Raw genomic sequence first — 15,549 nt, 5'->3', positions numbered from 1 at the left:
TCCTTTGGCACCTTCCACAAACAAAAGATGCATCATTGCTTTTGCATAGAAGTGTACTGTCATTTCATCAGAATTACTTTTTGTCTGAACTTGTCAAAAGTGATCAGTTATTTGGGGTGCCACGGCTGAGGCACCATAAAGGAGCCTGATTTTGAGAAGAGGGGTGCTCAGCACATTCTGAAAATCAAGCCCCTTTAAGGTGTCTCAATCTGAGCATCTTAAATCACCAGTAACTCTTAAAAATGCAAGGCTTTATGTTTTCAAGTGTCTTTTTGAGAAAGAAAATCATAAATATTACTCGAGCCTCCAGCTATAATGAGTACAGAGGGATTAAGATAAAGAGATTATTGGAATAGTCTTGTTATGCTTTAGAGCTTTACAAAGCATTACACTTTCCTTATCATTTTTCAGAATAAGGTAAAATGGCACTTTTCCATTACTCTCTTACCTGTCAAGTTACTCTTATGTACAACTGGGAAAACCAACTGTGTGGTTAGTGATTCCAAATAGGCCCTAAATTCCTCCATCACAAGATCTTTTTTTTTAAATACCAGGTTTGAGTCTGTCCATTGTTTCCAGTGCATTTACATCATTTTGCACTTTAGGGTCTTATTTCTCTGAATTTGGCCTCCTCAGCTAAGGAAAATGCAGGCAGAAAATGCAATATTTTTACTCTGATAAATGTGAACTGCAGCATTATGAAACAAGATTTTTCACTGACGCTTGCACCAACATCCTTCATGCACTGAAGGGCAAGAACATGAACATTTGTCCTATTGGCTGGAATTATTTAGACTTACTAAAGTTAAAAAATTGCTTTAGATAACTTCCATATTACCCAAAATGGTTTTTACTTGTGTGGGCACCACCGAACTTAGGGGCTTTACAATCTGTCCTTCAGGCTTTATTATCTTCAAATATAAATTAAAAGGAACGATGATGAACAATACTCCTTTGGGATAGAGCTCCCATCTCAGGAAGAAATAAATCATTTGCAAGCAATGTTTTCAACTGTTACATTTTACCAGTCTATGTGAAATAAAAACTCATTTTTAAACTTCCCTAGGGCAATTTCTTTCACCTTTGTCTTCATTTGATTTTTCATAACAACTACAAAGCAAATGAGTCCCACCTCCTGAAGATACATGCCCATAAATTGCAAAACCACTTCTATTTATTAGCGACTGTTTTATGTTCTCCTAATAACCAATTCTTAGACACTGTCAGTTTAGGATTAATGTGATTATGTAAAGGCTGTAGAGCACCCTGTGTCCATCTCAAAGAAACCAGTATCCAAATGTGAACTGCTGCAAAATGCTTGAGCAGCAAGCTATTACACAAGTGTTTTATACCTGTAAAACAGGGTTTCTCAAACACGGGTGACAGCTTGTGTAGGGAAACCCCCTGGCAGGCCAGGCCGATGTGTTTACCTGCCCCGTCCGCAGGTGCGGCCAATCATGGCTCCCACTGGCCCCGGTTCGCTGCTCCGGGCCAATGGGAGCTACTGGAAGCAGCAAGTGCTGAGGGACGTACTGGACGCCGCTTCCAGCAGCTCCCATTGGCCCGGAGCAGCGATCCGCAGCCAGTGGGAGCCACGATCGGCCAGACCTGCGGACGGGGCAGATAAACATACTGGCCCAGCCCATCAGGGGCTTTCCCTACACAAGCCGCGACCCCTGTTTGAGAAACCCTGCTTTAAAATAAATGTAACACTGCATGAGTACAAGCATAGCTGGAAAAGTATTTGTAACCTCATCTAACAATTACCAAAACAATTGCTAAATTCATGTAATAACAAAGTTATAAATACTGGGGGGTGGGTTGTGGGTTTTCTTTATGTGAATAAGATTTTCTAGTTCACACAAAATAATAACAAATATATGTCTACAAGTCTATATAAAGAACACTTTGGTACAAGTCATTCTCCTTTCAAATGTATTTTTTTTTACTAAGGAAATAACAATGAACTTGCAATTCTTCTTCTCTCTGGGATGTATAGTGCAAAGCTTGTAATTTCTTTGTTTGGCATTTTGTGCCATATTTTGGTGACTAGAAAAATCAGATTGCAAGTTTTAGATGAATATAATTTTTAAAACTTAACTACATTGAGAATGTTAAATCTCATTAAAAATTAAGTTGAAAATAGATGACTGGACCTGATTCTGATGTAAATCAGTTGAGTCAATAGTGTTACAATGGCAAATGGCCCATTTTTATTCAGTTTCTTGAGTTCCTGAAGCAATAATGCCCTGATCTGGCAACAATTCATGCACATATTTTAACTTCAATGGGACTACTGTGATAGGGAGTATACACCCCCCACTGGAACTGAAGGGGTTAAGGAGCAGCTGCAGACCCAGGCAACCCCACCCAGCCCCAACTGCAGAGCATGCTTCAGCTGGTGGCGAAGCTTAAAAAGGAGCCAGGCAGCTCAAAATGGACCTGATAGGGGGGAGAGAGAGAGAGAGAGAGAGAGAGATCTGTCCTGAGAGATCCTGAGGAAGAATGCTAGAGAAACCTTTTCCTGGAGAGAAAGAGCTTCCCTACTGAGCCCAGAGGGGCTGAAGGTTCAGTTATTTTACTTCTTTGAAGCAAACTGTAAGACTTTGGTGAGAGTGGATGAAGGAAGTGGCCCAGGGAAACGGTGTTAAGGCATTCCTGGGTGCTGGACATTGGTGCCTCTTACTGGGTCCTGGGCTGGAGCCTAGTGGAGTAGGAGGGCCCAGGCTCCCCACCAACCTCCTCCTTACAAAGGGCATGAAAACCCTTACTTCCAGACTCTCCCTTGGGGCAGGAAGGAGAGGTTAAAGACCTTTAGAACCACACGGCTGGTATTGGACACCTATGGGCATCAACAGGGGTTGAAGTTCTCCCCAATCATGAGGCCGGGGGATCCCATATCTTCCTTAAGACTCCATCATCTCAGGAAGAAAGAAGATGGATTTGGGACCTGACCGAAGGGTCGAGTCAACACCCACCAAAAGGCAGACCACTGAATGGCATGACAGTGGCCCAAGAGAAAAATCGGAGCTGGCAGGAACAGAGGCCTAACCCACCTACCACTAGGTGATGCATAACTACTCATGGTCTTAAAGTTAAGCACATGCAGGATCAGGACTTAAACAGTAGTTTTGTCTTGTCTTGGTTTAGGTCAGGCAAGGTCAGATTTTACTCTTAATGGAAAGGGGCCTTTCTGCTGGCTGGCTGACTGACTATTCAGAACCCAGTGTGTTCTGCAGTTACAGATATGCTATAGCCCTTATCAGAGGTTTACGTGACAGGATCTAACCTTTTATTTGAAAATCCTGGTTGTGAAGAAAACTTTTAAAAATGTGAACTGAGTGTAATATCTGCCTAAACTGTGCTGTAAATGGTATGGACTGTCCCATTTATCTCAATAGGGTGTTAACTCTAAAAACTAGAGATAGCAATTGCAACATTATCAACTATTTCACTTCTGACCATTTTAACAGAAACAAATGCAAGATGGCTATCCCCAACTGCCAAAGGCTCCAGCTGTGCTTTACTCAACTGCCAAACCTGCCAGGTGTGCCCTGATTATCTCTTTCGTTGCAGTTATAAATTGTCAGTATGAAAATGTCTGGCACAGTGAAATCTGTGGGGACAGCATAACATGAACTGAATTTAATATCAAACAAATAACAGAGGGGCTTCTGTAATGACCGAGTTATTCATACATTACATTTATTTAATCCAAACCCTCCATTTTTTTAAATACAAATGACACTGCCACAGAATCCAGAGGCCTTTCTGCAGAACTGAGATCCAACTTGCCACAGAGTATACAAAGCATCGATTTCACAATAAGAAGGAATGGGCAGATGTCTTCCCCTCCCCTTTCTATACACTAATTTTATGCCTTTTTCAAACTTCAGAAGGATTTCTGAACAAAGTAAAGGCTTTCTCAACTTAACCATGAATTGCTAACAATACATTTCCAGGAATACATACACACACTCTATCCAATCTAATGATAAGCTGTAGGAATGCAGCTTTATTATTTAATAGTTGTATTATAGTAGTACCGAGATGCTCTAATAAGGATTGGGGATCAGGGCACTGTACATATACACAATACTTTTTGCTATGTCTTGTTACCTTGGGTGGCTGTCTCCAAGTCTCATCCATCTTCCATTTAAATTGTCTCCCAATTTTTTTCTAATTTTGATATTGTTCAAATAAGAAAGTCCTTAGGCAACTTCACTGACTGCCTAATCAGACTAAGTACACTGTACTTAATTCAAGTCTTGGCAGCTAAATTAAACCAATAGCAGAGGTCTCAAAGAAAGTACTGATTTGTTGGATAGTTTACTGCGCCTCCCTCTCCCCATCTCTGTTGATCCCATTACAAAGTCCATCTCATGCCCAGTCTGCCTTTCTGGTTCACCGACACTACGTGCACAGCACAGCTGGTGATTCAGGGACAGAGATGGTAGGAAAACTTTAATTAAAAGTACATTTTGATGAAGAAAATTAAAAATTTTGAAATTCTGAAATTTTTGTTGAAAAGGAAAGTAGTTGACTGATTTGAGCAGTTCCAAGAGTTAATCTTGGCATAACTCAAGTAAGGTATGATAAGTAAGGGAGATAACAGTTCTGCTTAATTTTGTAAAGTGCCAATATCTCAGATGTTACCAAAATGTGTATGGAAAGTGGTGGAGAGAGAATGGAATTTGTGGGTGTTGGTGTCACCAGGCATGGCCCAGTGTTGACAGAGGGGTGGAAAACAACAGTGCCAACGAAGGCTCCCTGTATCAGGCCTCTGCTTGCCCGAACTGCTTCCATGTTTAGACTTTAATTAACCCCACAGGCCAGATGGAAAGAATGGAATGTGTGGCAACTAGTTATCAGTACCAGGAGGCAATTATACAGCCTGCTTGCACCTGGCTGAAGGGAGTGAAACAGAATGACCAGTCAAGAAAAGTTACTAACGAGATAATATGTTTGCTGCCAAGTCTTTATAATGTGCTTGCTGTATGGGAACGCGAGGGGGAGGAGGGGGGGTGAGTAGAGGGAGGGGTAGGTAGTGGGGGGTAATAGAGATGCTTAGCTAAAATCATGTATAAAGAGAGAGAGCTGTTTGTATCTGTGTGCAGGATTTGAGATTGCTATGTCTCCCTTGCACCACCTTATTTGGGCTCAAATAAACCTTGGTTTTGCTTCTCCACCTTGGTGTGTTTATTGGAAGCGAAGCACACCGGGCAACGAACCACTGTTGCTGTCGCCTCGGGCCTCTGTGCCGGCAACAGTTTTGGCGTCCTTGGGTGGGCTCGAGGCAAAATTGTGCCTTGCCCGGACTCCTCCAATGGCGGCGGACGATGGTCACAGCCGACGCCCAGCGCGCACCAGTGCCTTTACCGGGGGCCTCGGCAGAGACGCGTCAGGCTGACCTTGGAGGACACAACGGTGCAACGCGCTCAGATAGTGGAGAAGCAGCTGCGGGCGACAGTGAGGAACCGGTCCTGTGGATAAGGTAGGAACAGTCCAGTGCTGTTAACCTTTTGTTTGCCTGTTAAGACCTGGGGACGCCCAGTGTCTTCCCATAGGTATGGGGCAGGAACAGAGTACAGGCAGGGTATGGTGTACACCCTTAGAATGCATTCTGATGAATTGGAGAGTGTTTGAATCAGATCCATTGACTAAAAGCAAACTGAAAAGGTTTTGTATAGTAGACTGGCCTCAGTATCAGCTAGAGAGCCAGGAAAGGTGGTCACCGGAAGGATCACTTAATTACAACACGATCCTTCAATTACTCCTGTTTTGTCAGCGAACAGGTAGCTTCTGAAGCTGTTTGTATGTAGAGCTCTTGTAAAAATCCCTCATTATATGCCCCAGAGCTGCACTGGGAGGAGGACTGTCCGTGGGAATGTCTGTCTCTGTTGGGCTCATGCCATCTGAACTTATTGACTGTGCAGCAAGATAAGATGCATCGTGGTAACAGGAAATAATGGCCTTGGTGTGTGTGTGTGTGTGTGTGTGTGTGTGTGTGTGTGTGTATACCAGTGTGAATGTCCGTTACCGGAAGATGCCCAGACTACCCTGTGAAGCGATTGCTAATGATCAGGAGTATTCTAACGCAAGCCCGGTAACTAGTGGATCTTTAGGAGATCCAACCCACGGTGGGCTGACTCAGCCTGGCATCGTCCGGCGAGGAAGCTGCCTGGGTCTAGGAGTGTGTGAACCCATCTTCCCTCCCCCGCCTTCCTTTCCGTGTGGGCTACTGACAGTCTGATCATCTCACTGGATGCAATCAGAGTACGCGGCGCCATGTCTCCCAGAGACTAGCCGACGCTCTTTGCTGAAGGGAGGTGTAGGAGAGTCATGGTCATCCCCGTTAGTCTCTCCTGTGTGAGTGTCTTGTAGGGAGAGATCCTTAGTTTATGAGCCGCTAGCGCGGACAGGGCACCCTCTCTGTGTATGTAAGTGGAAAATGGGTAAGGGACAGTCTAAACATTTTACCTCACCGCCTAAGGGTACCCCAGCATATTATATGTACGTACATTATGGTCCTAAAACCTGCAGAGAATTGGAATTTTTATATCTAAACAATGTCCATTAGAAGGTACATTCAATCTAAATAAGATCATACATCTCAGAGGAGCTTTTAATCACAAAGAAAAGCCTCTGACACCGTGTGAGCAATTTGTCTAGGAACGGGTTAATTTGAAACTCGGCTAACCCCAGAGATAAAGAGAAAGCTGCTCTGCGTACAAGGTCAAGAATCAGTACAGACTATGTTAAGTACAAAAAAAAACTGCTTTCAGCCCCAGCTGGTTGTGGAAAATAGAGACAGAGGCAAACCAAAGGCAATACAAGTTACAGAACTGAGATTGCATTCGCAAAGCTTAACGGTTCAGTGAGATCCAACAGTTTTTGCAACCCCGAAGCCGGACAGGCAGCTGACCTGAACTGGAATCTCTGAAAGAGATGCCGCAGGAAAGTCCAGGGTGTAAAAGAACAGCCCTCCCAAGAGCGGAAGCATGTTGGAAATTCTGGGAAAAGCTGTATACAGGATAATCTTCTGTCCACCTATTCCCCTTCTCTGAATGTTATATACAGACATGAACAGTCTGGACATGTGTGAGTATTAAAGTGGCTTAAGGCTTGGGGCATTCATGTTCTTCCTGAGTGATGTGGGAGTGTTCCCAACACTCTCCATTGTTGTTTTATTATTTTTAATGAAGCTTTAAAATTTGGTTATATGGTGTGCTTTCTCTATCCACCCCCACCCCCACCGTCCTGCAGTGTCAGTTTGATCACCTGACATGAGGAATTGATTGGTAACAGAAATTTGTCACAGTTTGGTGAGCAATAGAGAATGGGGGAGCCCTGCAGAATTTACACCATCTATCTGTTTTGCCCTTGTTATTTTATGTTTGCTTTGTTTGGTATTGTTGGTGTTATATGTTGAGGATTGTATGATTAAAGGTGTGCCCACTCTCAGCTGCAGTAAGTCTGAGAACTGGAGGGGGGTTTAGCATTCCTCTCTCGACCCTGGTTGACCGGGAAGGGTGGCAGGTGGATCTACCCCCAGTTGTAGCAGGACTGGGCAATAAAGTGGTTGGAAAAAAGGAAGGACCCGGGTAGTCTTGTAAGTAAAAATGTTTTAGGGAAAACACCAGAAGGGTGGGGGCAAGTTGAAAAGCCCAGCCTCCTAGCTAAACTGGTTGTGGAATAAGTTGGTACCCATGGAAGCGACGGTTCAGCGAGAAAAGCAGGATCGGGCCCAGGCGGGCAGGCAACAGACAGAGACATTGAAAAACAGGTTGGAACAAGTAAGTGATTTAAGGCAAAGTGCAAAGTTAACTCTATAGTTGCTAAAGGGAACAGCAGTTGAACTTTGTAAGAACACATACAAGAAAATATGGGGTAATTCCCCTGTGTTGTCTGAAATCAATAAAGGTATTTGTGTATTTTAAGTAATAATTGACTGCCCAGAAGGGGCAGACCTCTGTTTTTGTCTTTCAGATAATCAAAGAAAATTAATGCCAGCTGAACAGCATTCAATATACCATGCATTTACTAATGGAGTAAAGAATTAAGTTTTGTGTTCTATGTTCTGTCTTGTGGTGTTTGTCTTGTGGCCAGAATTGTTGTGTTTAATATTTTCATGGGATGGTCTGGTTTAAAATCAAGTGAAAGGGTTGGATTGAAATGCAGATACTTGTTATGTTCAACTTAGAATACAAAGTGTTTGGATACATCAGGAAAAATGTGATATACTAAAGTCTAGTACATTTCCTTAAGAGAAAGAAAAACTTTATTGGCCAAATCTGTTAATTGAAAGTTTTTAAATTGATTGTTTAATTGAAGTTATTAAAATTTGCATATTAACAGTCTTTGGAAGCAAGGACATGAAGAGTTAACCCACTCCCCATATTGTGCAAGGGATCCTTCTGGCTACCTCAGACTTCTAGCCAGCGGGCTGGGGATGGTGGGAAGCTATTGGACTAGAGTTTGTATTGAATGAACTCCTCAAAGTGGGTGTGCTTGTCCTGACTTGTTGTTCCAAAGCTCTGTAATAAGGTTAATTTAGTAAAAGGGTATATGTGGCATACATTAAATAATAAGTGTATGTGTTCATTGTTAACAAAAGGTGTATAAATAAAAAGTAAAAGTTTCCTTTGTAGGTTAAAAGAAGCCAAAAAGGGGAAAAAGGAAAAAGAACGAGTTAACTGAGAAAGTAAATAGTTAACATACTCAGTTTCAAGATAAGACACTGACTCCGTTCAAGGACACAGCCAAGTTTTAGCTGTGAGCAAACAACCAAGAAAAGGGGGGGGGCTTGAATATACCCAAGCAGATGTAAAATCTGCAAAGACACTAATGCAATGTGTTAGGTTTCTTTTTTCACAGGTAAAGAAGCACTATCCGAAGACCCCTAGCAGCCCCGCTACTCCTTGGAACCAGAAGACCGGATCAATGTAAAAGTCCACCAGCGAAAGACTGCTTTGGCTCCATGCTGGAACGGCCCTTATTAAGTCCTGCTGACTACCAACACCGCTGTGATGTGCCAAAGACTGACTGCCTGGACCCATGATTCTTACTGCAAAAAGACCCCTCCACCTCAGAAGAAATTTCCTACTGATGATTAGCCTATTCCTTTTTCTAGTTCTATTGTGCTTCTGGACAGCAGGGAAAAAGGACAAGGTGACGTGCTGGTTAAACCTCTCCCTTGTCCACGGACAAATTTACTGTGCCTTTGAATTTTTCTAAAAGAAGCAAAACCATTACAGGGTGATGTACTCGTAATTCCTCCCCTGTAGAATGCTGAACTACAACTGTTTGGGGAAAGGAGAAGAAACACTCACTCCACTGACATTGCCAAAGTCCAGGAATTCCTGACCAGAAAGGACATTGAGGACTGACCCTGGTGAAGAAACCCAAGGAATTATATACTGGCAGGAAGAAACTTGTGGGACCCATGTTTGGGAATGTGGTATTAATTGGATTTTGGGGTTTATTCTACAGGCTGCGCCCTGTGTTTTGGATAAATCCTTCAGTATGTATTGCCCTCCCTAATTGGATTTTAAATGACATTGCCTTTATCCAGTTTTCAGATCACTTTTACATACCCAGATTGCTCACAAGGGGCTGCCATTAGATTAGCACAACAAAGAGCCTGGGTTATTTCCTCTGGAAAAAGAGGAAATTGGGCAGATCCCTGTGGGCTGGGGCTAACAGTGTAACAGCCATTTGGAATATTCTTAAAGGCCAAGAACATGATATGAAATTGGGCCAACCAGAAAGGGCCACTAGCCTTATTTCTGAAGTTCAGCTAACCCAAGTATAGGCTGGAGTTGTTGAGTTACATGTCATTTCCACCATTAGTCCTATGACCCAGAAGTTACTGACAGAGATGGTATTGAATATCACACTGAGGCTGGGAAGGCATTGCAGTGGGATCTAGTATGTTTAGAAATTCAGGATTTCCTGAATGACCAGCTGATGTCCATTCAGAGTGATCTTGAGCACCAGACTTGACCCACTGCCCTTACAGACATATCAGGAGTACCATCCGATCTGTGGTCATGAAGACATACTTGGACACTTTCTGGATGGAAGTGTGTACATTTACAGTGCTCCTTCCAAGCATTTGGACCGGTTAGGGTGGGTGTGGGCTCCCACATACCGAATCCTGCTGGGTCCATGGGGAGCATGCATATGGGACTGAATTATTCACCGAGACATCTGGGAAATTAAACCACTTGGTATACCTACCTGATTTATAGTCAGTGCCCCAATCCCTTAGTTGTTAAATGAACATTCCACTCTTTTGTCCATGCGTTCATTCTTGGGTTGGGGTGACTAAGCTCAAAAGAGCAGTTGTACATATTTCTGCAAAGCTTCATTGTTTTTTGTCTTTAAAGTTTGAGAAAACTCAGCCAAAAGTTTGTTGAGTATTCTCAAAGGGGGGAGTTGTTGGTGTCACCAGGCATGGCCCAGTGTTGACAGAGGGGTGGAAAACAACAGTGCCAACGAAGGCTCCCTGTATCAGGCCTCTGCTTGCCCGAACTGCTTCCATGTTTAGACTTTAATTAACCCCACAGGCCAGATGGAAAGAATGGAATGTGTGGCAACTAGTTATCAGTACCAGGAGGCAATTATACAGCCTGCTTGCACCTGGCTGAAGGGAGTGAAACAGAATGACCGGTCAAGAAAAGTTACTAACGAGATAATATGTTTGCTGCCAAGTCTTTATAATGTGCTTGCTGTATGGGAACGTGAGGGGGAGGAGGGGGGGTGAGTAGAGGGAGGGGTAGGTAGTGGGGGGTAATAGAGATGCTTAGCTAAAATCATGTATAAAGAGAGAGAGCTGTTTGTATCTGTGTGCAGGATTTGAGATTGCTATGTCTCCCTTGCACCACCTTATTTGGGCTCAAATAAACCTTGGTTTTGCTTCTCCACCTTGGTGTGTTTATTGGAAGCGAAGCACACCGGGCAACGAACCACTGTTGCTGTCGCCTTGGGCCTCTGTGCCGGCAACAGTTTTGGAAATGGCAAGGAAATGTGAGGAAAACTGAGCAAAAATAAAACATTTTAAATGTTTTCTTCTGCAATGGTTAGCATAAATTTCACTTAAAAATCACAAATAAATTTCAAGTGCTCTCTGAAGAGTTATTGTACTAATTGGGAGACTAAACTCAATCATTAAAGTTTGAATTAAGAGGATTTGTGATTTCAGTTGAAACCTCAAGACAAGCTTAACTATGGAATTGCTATTGACACCTCCATAACTTATACCTGAGGCTTTGGTAAGTAATGCACATGAGATGTGTCATTTACCAAAAGATTTGTAAGCAATTTCATGACTTAGAAATTCTCTTTAAATATCACTGAAGTGAGGAATTATGCATCATTATTGCTCAAGGTAATAATACCTTTGCATTCAATTTATCTTCCAAATAGTTACATATTCTGAATGCTCTGTCCAGAGTGGTGACAAAAATAAAACTTAGTATTCTATCAGTATACTATATGAAGAATCAATGTATTCTGACTACTAAACACACTGCAAATGTGTGATACATTTATTGTATTTCTATGCATAAACCTGTGTTAGTCTATACCAAATGTACTTTGCCTTGGATAGTTATACATTAGCTTGGAAGTAAACAACTTTGCACAAGTGTAGTTGAAGGACATGGTATTTCATATTTCAAATTCTGCTATACACTGAAATATGAACTGCTGATAGCATTCAGAATATTTAGAAGCACATCCTCACTTAATTATTCTGCATAGTATTCAAAATTCAGGGTAACCTAAATAAACAGCTAAAGTGTGTGGAACACTTACTCTGAGTAGCAGAATGACAGAATATTAAACTCCATGAAAACATACTAAGTGGATGCAAACTTAGCAGATGGCTTTCTGAACTGCAGTGTATCAGATTTAAAAGCATTTATCTTAGGTATGCATATATATGTGAGAAAAACATATAAGCCAAAGAGCTCTCCAGTGGAGATGAGAAAGGTCTACATTATTTCCAACCTGTTTCTCCTTGTGACAAGCACAAAATTATACACTATTCACAGCACCTGCTGGGGGCCAAAGTCTGCCCTCAGATGCAGAGCACATGGCTCCTTTTGACTTCCAGTAGGAGCCATGTACATACATCCAAAAGCAGGATTTGGTCTCTTCTGAACTGAATTGTAAACAATTAAGACCCAGTTCAGATCTAAATTCAGGGCCATACTTGACCATTAACCTGTTTTTCCCCCTTGAATAATAAGAATTTAAAACTGACTTTTTAAAACATTTAATTTGTGCTCCTTGCACTCCACTGAAACCACTCTCACTAAAATCTCTAAGGACCTCTTCCTAGCCAAAGGTCAGAACCAGCACTTCATCCTCATCCTCCTTGACCTGTCAGCCATGTTTGGTACCATCAATCATGCTCCTCTTCTTGAAATCTTTGCTCTCACCTTGGCTTTTATGACATGGTTCTCCTCCTACTCTCTAGTCACTCCTTCAGCATATCCTTTAGAGGATTCTCTTCATCTGCCTCCAACTTTTGGTGACATTTTCACAGGGCTCTGTCCTTGGTCCCTTTTCTTCTCCCCCTACCCACTTTATCTCTGGGTGATCCCATCTGCAAACACAAATTCAACTACCATCTCGGTGCTGATGACTCTCTCTACTCCAGGCCTGTCTCCTCTGTCCAAACTAAAATCTGGTCTGTCTCTCTGACATCTCCTTGAAGATGTCTAGCCATCAGCTCAAGCTCAACATGGCTAAAACAGAGCTCTTAATCTTTCCATCTAGCTCGTCCCACACACCACCTTCCTCAATCACTGTGGACAACACCACCATCCTGCCTGTCACTCAGGCCCACAACCTGGATGTCATCCTTGATTCAAACCTCTATTAAGGTTCTCACATTCAGACTAGGTCTAAATGTTGTAGATTCTTTCTACATAACATCACTAAAATACAGCCTTCCTATCCATTCATAGAGCTAAAATTCTTATCCAAATTCTCATCATATCACATCTCAGTTTCTGCCATATCTTGCTCTCTGGCATTGACAAATGCAATCTTGTCCCACTGATATCCATTCAGAATGCTGCCGCAAAGACATTTTCCTAGCCCATCATTTTGACTATATCACCTCTTTCTTGGAATTCCTCCAGTGGCTCCCTCTTCTCTATTGCATCAAGCAAAAACTGCTTCTCTTCACTTTCAAGGCCCTTTTCAACCTAACCCTTACCTAATATCTCTCATTCATTACTGAAATGTTGACTCCTACTTCCAGTCAGCCCATGATACTAGCCACCATTGCTCAGTTGTTAAATTTTCAAACAAGCACCATTGTTCTTTCTCCCATGCTGCCCCTCATGCTTGGGAGAAGCTCCTTGTAAACATCTGCAAACTCACTCATTATTCTCCTTCAAATCCCTCCTCAAAACTCCTTTGACATGATGCCTATAAAAACTCGACAATGGTAAGGCCTCTTGTGTGCTGAGATAGCAGCCTACCATGCTTACTAAAAATGTCTCATTGTTTCCTTGTACTTCCCTGTCTGTCCATATCCAGCTCTGTGTTCTTGGGGAACCAGGGCACAGTATGCAGCCTGTCTGACTCATGAAAGGACACCCCCCACCCCCAGCCTCTGCTTGAACCAAAAGAGATCAGAGAAAAGACTTGCAGAGAGCAGTGAAGAATGGTGGGAGACACACCTAGAACCCTCCTGACAAGGGTGACAAGATTAAGGAAACTCCCCTAGCCTCATCTGCATCAAAGATGGGACAGGGAGGCACCTCCATTAGCACACAGAATGGAGAGCAGAGATTCCAAGGCAAGAACCGCACTGAACTCTGGGAGCAGGGAAGCACTGCATCCTGGGGGATCTTGGCTCCAGTTGTTAATGAACCTACACCTGCACACACCCAGCTCAGCAGTTATCACACCAATTCTAGTAAAGAATCCTTGATTGATATCCAAAATACTGAACCGGCCTAATTGCATTGTGAGCTCCCTGTAAGGAACACCACCCATAGCCAAGAGTGATCAGCCCCTATTGTCTAGCCTAAATAAAACCCTTGAGTCATGGATCCAAACTCTGGATCAGTTCCACTGGGATTTCATCTTCTCCTGGCTGATCGTGCTGGGGGCTTTGCCTGTCTCCAGCACTTAGGACCCTGAGCTACCATCATCACTTGGGAACCCCGACCAGTTCAAGCTTCATGGATTGGTGAGATCCCAGCTCTCTCTCTCTCTGTTTTCTTTTCTACCTCAGGCTTTCTATATATGACTTTTGTAAACTTTAATAATGTATCTGTTATGGTTGTTTAGGCTCTCCTTGTGTAGTTATCACTCTTATTCAATACATAACTTTTATGGTTAAGCTGGTTGCTTCCCTCTCTCTCTCTCTGAACTTTACTCTTTTGTGTTTTTAGCTTTCCCATTCACTCTGCAACAACACTTCTGTTACCTAAGCTAAAGATCCCTGTAGCACCCCAAAATCCTGTGGGGTTTGTTTATAAAGCGGGTTACTACCAGTACAATTGTAACATGAAAGTGGGGATAGGGACGTGCTGAACCTGTGACATATGAGAGTGGCAGCTTGGAAGTGCTGCTCAACCCAGACTACTGAGGCAGGGGCATATAAGGGTGGCAGCTTGAAAGTGCTGATTGACCCAGGCCACTCAGACTGTGTGTGTGTGTGTGTGTGTGTGTGTGTTCGTTCGTTCGTTCTTCTGAGGCTGGAGGAACCCAGCCCTGGGGAACCCAGCCCCTGCAGGATAGCTCCATTGGAAGGGGACTTGCAGAAGGGAGAAGTATGCAATCTAATACAATCAACGTATGATGTGCTCCTCAGGGCAAGAAAAGAAACAGCTATCTAAAAGTCTCAATAAACTGAAAGGTTATGGAGAGAAGATCTCTAAAGTATTTAGTAATATGCAAAGAATCAAGCCAGATCATCATTGTTGACAGTTCTTTTTACTTTTAACTGGAAATCAGATCAATTTAGTTACAAAATAACATTCTAGCCTAAGGGATCAACAGGTAACTTCCGTGGACAGAGCAATTGAATTTCTGTTTCAATGAATTACAATGAATTAATATCCAAAGATCATCTTCAATAATGCATGTTTCTGTGGACTATATTACAATTTAAAAAACAGTGTAAAGACGAGGATATATAAGACAGCAACAAATGCAAATTAAAGTAAAAACGCTGACAGACTACAGATAGTGGTAAATTAACCAATACATTTTGGGTGGCTGCCCAAAGAACCACTTGCTGCTTTGTAAGCAGCCCTGGTAATTTCCTACCAGCAAGGTACTGCTTCCTCTGGCAAAAGACAATTTATTTTATTAGAGTTGTCATAGCACCTCCTGGGTTATGTCACATTACCGAAGCAACAGAGAGGCACTGGATGTAATCCTACAGCGTATAAAGTGACAGAACACAACCTGAATGCCTGCATTAAGAAAAAGTGTTTCTTTCCACAGGAAGAGGTGAATCAAATGCTCCTAAGTACCAGGACTTTGGAAATATCATTGAACCTTGGCACAGTT

The 15,549-nt window shown here is 42.6% G+C and overlaps 1 protein-coding gene and 1 long non-coding RNA gene across 3 annotated transcripts in view; one reads left to right on the top strand and one right to left on the bottom strand.

Annotated features, from left to right (window-relative positions):
* The window catches only part of OCA2 (OCA2 melanosomal transmembrane protein), a 313,888-nt gene that overhangs the window by 20,599 nt on the left and 277,740 nt on the right, over positions 1-15,549 (bottom strand). The gene's annotated exons all lie outside the window — the stretch shown is intronic.
* The window catches only part of LOC123363728, a 43,450-nt gene continuing 32,309 nt past the window's right edge, over positions 4,409-15,549 (top strand). The window contains exon 1 of the long non-coding RNA XR_006576879.1: positions 4,409-4,453. This is a non-coding gene — a long non-coding RNA (uncharacterized LOC123363728). The remainder of the gene's footprint in view (positions 4,454-15,549) is intronic.

This window comes from Mauremys mutica, chromosome 1 (genome assembly GCF_020497125.1).
Source record: "Mauremys mutica isolate MM-2020 ecotype Southern chromosome 1, ASM2049712v1, whole genome shotgun sequence".
NCBI classification, from domain to species: Eukaryota; Metazoa; Chordata; order Testudines; family Geoemydidae; genus Mauremys; species Mauremys mutica.
Note: the sequence above shows the minus strand (reverse complement) of the source record. Positions and strands in the feature narration are given on the sequence as shown.